The sequence below is a fragment of the Thunnus albacares genome, chromosome 4 (assembly GCF_914725855.1).
Source record: "Thunnus albacares chromosome 4, fThuAlb1.1, whole genome shotgun sequence".
Classification (NCBI taxonomy): domain Eukaryota; kingdom Metazoa; phylum Chordata; class Actinopteri; order Scombriformes; family Scombridae; genus Thunnus; species Thunnus albacares.
Genome location: NC_058109.1, coordinates 32,628,638 through 32,635,267, shown reverse-complemented (window position 1 = coordinate 32,635,267; position 6,630 = coordinate 32,628,638).

Here is a 6,630-nt window from a genome sequence, read left to right as displayed (position 1 = left end):
TTGAGCTCTGTGTGCTGTTCGGATGTCGACTGGGGGGAAAATGATGTGCCAGAGGTGTTGGTGTGTAATAATCAGCAGTACTCAGTGTCTGCCACTCAGTGGTGCTGTGTACAACAGCAGTTGTACATTATTTTTATGTGTCATTTTCTCATTTGATGAACAGACTGCAGATATCAGTTTAGTAATCAGACACTGATTGCTAGAAATGTTTTATCTAAAATGTACAGAGCCATGCTTAACATAAATAAACTGTGTGTTCCCCCCCAGGAGAGATGGGCGACTGATATCCACATCGACACCTATCTTTAATTCTGGACCACTATGTGTCAAAAAAATAAAAATATATTTAATAAATAAATAAACATAAAATACATTTAAGAAAAATACATATTTTTAAAGATACAATAGAATTAAATGAAAAATAAAACAAAAAGAAGAAAAAAACAAAGACCCACAGGATGTACATTTATATCAATATCCAATAATGAAATGCCCAAAACAAACAGACAACATAGACGTGACATTAAAGGTATAAAAAAAAAAAAAAAAAAGGTTTAAAGGTGAATGAGTGTTTTGGGGCATGTGGGAGCATTGCATTGAAAGAGTAGTCCACCAATTCAGCATTGCAGTCTTGTAACATTGTCAGGCTCACAATGCATTTTTTTTCCAAAACAAAAGGATCAAAGTCAATGCAGCAGAATGAGAGATACTATTGAACCTGTTGCTCCGGTTTTTCTTTTTATCTTAAAGTTTGTCTTCTATATTTCTCTTATTGTCAATAAATCTCATGTGCAGAGCCAAACCAACAATGAATGGATCCTACTTCCACGTATATTGTGTCTATCCAAAGCCTGATATGTCGTATTCTTCAGTACTTAAGTTTTTTGACAAATTTACAATGAACAGTGTAGCACAACAAGCTAGCGAAGCTCTGTAAACAGAACTGTGTTCCTGTGTATGCACAGTGGCGTCTGCCGTACACAGAACTGCTCTCCTCTTCAGGGTGAAGGTACATGTCAGCCAGTGCAGTGGTGTGGCTCATTGACATGTTTAATAGTATTTAGATTAAGATTTATTAGACTTTGGACACACACACAACACTTGTAAGTAGGTCAAATCAGTTCATTGTTGGTCAGGTTTGTTGACCATAAGAAAAATATAGAAAATTAGAGAATCTCAAGAGGATTACCACCCAATTCTGCATTTCCTTTCAGCTCTACAGAGCAATTTAGCATCTTTTCGCTCATTATTTTAGTTTTACACCCTGCAACTTTACTGTTTTGGTTCACTCTCACTGCTCTCATCAACCTAGTTTCAAAATGTTATTAAAAAAGCTCTGATAAACCGACAGTATGCTACCTATTCAAAGCCAAGTACATTGTGGGTAATGTACGCGCTAAACAATAGTCACAGTTAGCGATTAGCTGGTGAACAAAATGAAACATTTAGCAGCTAAAGCAGCCAGGTATTTCCCTCAGGAGTTGGTGGAGAGAAAAACAGAGCTAAAAGGAGAATTAATATTGGACTTACACTCATCAGGTGGACAGAAACTCAACTACAGATGATGTTGCTCTGTCTCAGCTAGATGTGTAAATATGCAACTGCTCACTAAAACATTAGCTATAACTTTAGAAAGTGATAATATGTCGATGCTGTGAACAACTTCTGCTGCCACCAAGTGGCCAAAAAGTAAATGAATGCAGCTTTAAAGACAAGTAGACATCTTTCAACGTTAGTCTTTTTAGTGCCTAAGTCCCTCTTTTTGTTACTATACCAGACCTGCCAACCTGTATGCATTTTGACCTCAAAATACGCTGATACAATCTGTCACTCTAAACTATGCAAAAAGCTGGTGACGCTGGAACAGCAAGAGGTAGCAGCGCCTAGCCCGCCGAAAAGCAAAAGAAGAATAGTTCAACCAATCATAGTGACAGATTCATTCCCTCTGCCGTCAGCCAGATATCAAGCAGGAATGACAAATGTGTAATGTCATTTCAAGATAAAAGCAAATCAACAGCAACATACATCAAGTTGAAATTATGAATTGAGTTAACTTTAGTTAACACAGACTTGCCAATGTTGGGAAAATATTTATGTTAATGTTACATTATTTGCATTAATGTGATTGCTTCTGCAGTTTCAACAGCCATGTTCATATTCAGCCTGTATTGTTATTAGGTCATCATGCCATTAAATATGGTAATAGACTACTTATAATGAAAACAGTTGTATTAACCAGCTCTAAAATATTTATTTCATTGTAGCCACAGAATAGTCTGTATAATAAATAAATCTGATAAATCTATAATAAATACAATCTGAATAATCTGCTGGTTGGGGTTTTACGGTTACATTGTCCTCATCTTTTCAAAGTAGCTGAAAATAGTATTTTCAAAAATCAATTTTGATTAGTGTGGAGGTGTAAACAATAGAAACTATAAAAATGCAGCAGTAGTGGTGGGTTAATGTGGAGCCTAAGTGAAATTATGTTCTCGGTAAGCTATGTCTAGGCAGGTGAAAGACATGGACAAACAGGCATAAATGACCAACTAACAGTACTGGCATCTGCAGATGTTGATGTAAACAATCTGTTAATAGTATCAAGAATTTTCATATTAGTGCATTCTTCACTTTTTTTGTCTATTTGACTGCTGCATGTATGCAAATGATATACTGTTATGTGTATGTATACAAATTATGTACAATAATTCGTTGTGCGAACAGCGGTGGTTTGCATCTAACGCATCTAGGTCACCAAAGTGGTAAAAATTGTCCAGGGTTGGCAGGTCTGCTATACATCCACCGCAGCTCAACAGGGAAACACTGTCAGAGGAAACACTAAGATTGAATTTAAGGCTAAAAAGACTGTAAATATGGCAGATACTTGATATGACTAACTCAGACTGCTGAAGCCTCATATAAGCTTCACATCAACTTTTAAATGCATTTTTGCACAAAGAGGATTTTGGCCTCCATCACTTACACTGAAAGCACATTTGAAGGGGATCTTTAATAGCCAGTATGAACAGGAGGAATGATTACAGCGAGGAAAAACCTCTTTCACTGTTCATATGGACATCTGACTGACTGTTGTTTTAAGACAGATTTGAAAAATTGTGAACCTGTCCTTTGAAGGACAGACAACAAATTCTGTGGTGGAACTGTGACTTCCTGTCCACATTACACATCCTTCTCACAGACATGAAATTTCTGTGTGTGGCAGAAATAAATAGCTGATATTCATCACTCAACAGTGTGCGTATGTGTGAGCGGCATCTTTCTGTGCTTCCTTTTCTACAGCTGGCGTATCTATATCTAGGCTCCTTAGCACCTCGTATTACTACTGTGTTAACTCTTCACAGAGAATATTGCGCACACTAACATACACAAAAAATGAAATTCAGGACAGTGAAATATCTTGGAACAGCCAGCAACATGGCCATCATGCCCAGAACAACAGAGTGAGTAATTCTGATTTTATTCATCACCATCTGCTTTTCACTCCCAACATGGTCAGCACTGTTTACAACACTTTCTTTCCTTCCATTCACTCACGCCACAGTTTTCAGCTTGGTCCACATGGTTACAAATGTTTGCTTCCACAGCAGTTTATTAGCAGGATATAGCTGTAAGGTTTATGATAGCTTCAGAAAACAACATATTACATCAGAGTGACTTTTGTGTTCTAGGATTTTTATAGTCTATCCTATAAGCTTGTGTCTGACAAGTTTGGAATGATCAGCAAACGGTGTAACTTTCACTTGCTGCCATTTCGAAGTATGAATTTCAAATGTAATTTTCAGAGCTTCTGTGCATAGGTATAGGCTACAAACTCAATACAAGTACATGCGTAATACATTAATGCAATTTGGGCAAGGCACATGTGTTATAGCTGTGGTCTGCAGCGACATTTGCCTTGTGCCTCCACTGCACCTGCAAGCCAGCAAGCTAGCCAATACAGAATTGCAAAAAAAGGAAAATTGATGCTGAAGGAAGACAATTTCAAGAGAGGTGGGAGTATTTCTTTACTGAGTGTAAAGAGAAGCCCATGTGTTTTATTTGCCATGAGATGATCTCAAAGATCGCTTTTACATCAGGATGTACAGGATGTATTTTGTTTTATTAAATGCCGCACACAACCATTGAACTGTCATATTCAGGCCTGTGAAACAGGTTGTTGTGAGTTGGCTGTGTGGTAGCCTACTTGTAAGAATGTAATCAGAATGCATTCTTTTGCTTGACTAAATGCTATGATGGCTAAGCAACTTTTTTATTGACTTTTTTGTAAGAATAAACTCTTAAACTGTCATTGGAGTGTCAACAGAGCATATTGGGATAAAAAGTCTTTCACTTTACAGCCCTGTGAGTGAGAATCTGCTAACCTGTCGTCAGGAGGGCGTGTCCTATCATTGTTTCACTTGCGCACACACAAACTGCCAAATGCTGCTGAGCTTTAGAGGGAAGTTGTGATTACAACAGGTGAGCTGCTGCTGGCGTTTCTAACCACTGGTGTTCCTTGAGGAGAGAGCAAAGGGCTTTTATGAGGCAAGTGAAACAACTGTGAGTTGCTTATTGCTGAATGCTTAAAAGTGTGTCAGAGAATGACGGTTTGACAGAAACAAGAGGTTCTTGTTTAATGAGTGACTGAACTTCACAACACATTGGGTGTCAAGTGAAAGACAAGGAATTGATGGAAGGGTTGTTATTTGAAACAAACTGCTTTTATTTTTAGAAATGTCTATGTGCCTTACTATTGGTCGCATGTTAATGGAGCCTGTCATTCTCAGTATTAGAACAGTACATAGTAAACATTATATGTATTGTCAACAGCAAACGGAGTGACTGGTAGTCAGTACTTATGGTAGACAGATTATTCACACCCAGGAACACACCTCAAATCCCAGCTGCTTTTGTCTGAAGCATAAAGGTCAGACAGTTAAGAAACTGCTGTTGCGTTTGTGCAATGAATTGACACGAGGATTCATGTTACTTGTGGCTAGGAAGAGAAATCCTGATCACATGGTGAGTCATCTCAACTGCCTAAAGGTGACTTTATGTCCCCATTTGTACCTGGCATTAACATACCATCTTGCCATCATACCATATCCTATCTTGATAGGATATCCAGATACAGATGGAAAAACACATTAGTGGAAGGTGTAAATGGACACAAAAAATGTTACTAATGGAAAGTGAATGTTCCAGCCAGACCTCAGGCCTGTAACACTGAGTAAGATTAGTGGGTTTGCCAGCTATCTTTGGTCTTAATTCAGGTTTTGCAGTATCATGAAGCTGGCTCACTTTTTACCGAGATTAAATTTACCATGGTAATTTACGCTGAACAGCTAATTAATTCAGATGATCAGATCACAACCTGTCATCATTCTGACCACTGACCAATCAGATCACTGGAAAAAAGAGTCATCATTCCTACAAGATCGTGACATGGACAAAAGTCCAGAGTTCACAATAGAGTGACAAGTAAAAAAGAGCAATATAGCCTACTGTATATTCTTATGGGTCAGTAGAAACATTTAATTGTTATTATTACTTTTATTATTATTATTACTTTTATTATTATTTTATGTGCACGACATATTTAGAAGAATTTTTTCATCACCCAACTAAACAGCAAAAAGTACTCACTATACACTAAAGTCATATAATCATTCACACACTCATTTTAAGCCTTAACCTACTTTTAATATTTGGAAATTATTTCTAGTGTTTCTACATCTTCTTATTCTGTTGTATGATTATTTTGTTTACTTTGATTTTGTTGAATATGACTTTTTGCTGTTGTCAAAACAGAACTTTCCTGCAGATAATAGGTATCACCATTTCATCTTATATCATATTCAGTACTTCATTTATGGTTCTGCTGATGTCACTCATAATTAACAACCCCACCTCATTCACATGAACGTGCTTGTAGCTGGAAAATCCAGAGTTGACTGTGCTAGTTAATAACCAGCTTTGTGTTACCGGTTATTCAGGATTGCCAATGTTAGGCTCAGAGAAGCCAGGTCACCCAAAGAGAGCTAGACTAAGTTGAACTTGCTTCGTGATACAAGTCTCTCATCTAGAGGTGGGAACTGGCTAGTCTTCCTTTGCAAAAAAAAGATCTAAAAATTAATGATACCTGTCCATTCCATTGTTTTCCTTGATCTTGGACATGCATTTTTTTATTGATAAGTCCACCAAACCCACCTGACTAATTTGCACATTGAGATCTGATCATAACGTGGAAAGAATCGTGATAATGTCAGTGGATCTGAGGTCATTATCCAGATAATGTTTCCAAATACAGATCAGTATTTAATGTGATGCAAAATTACCACAGTACTTCTCAAGTTGGCACATGGTACTCTACATTCAACTGAGTCTTTAAAAGTTCTTAAAATGGGGCACCTAAGTGCCTTACTGGTTAGGATGCAATGTTCATGGTTTGATTCTGGTTGTAAAGCCTTGGTGCCTTCTATATCGTCTCTCATCTCTCCCTGTTAGGCTACCTGTTTCTGTCTCTGCACTTTCAGCCATCAAATGAAGGCAAAAAATCTTTTAAAATGCTGAAGGTTTTGTACAATTGAAAGATGTTTTTTTTTCCATCCCTCAGCCCCAATATATTAA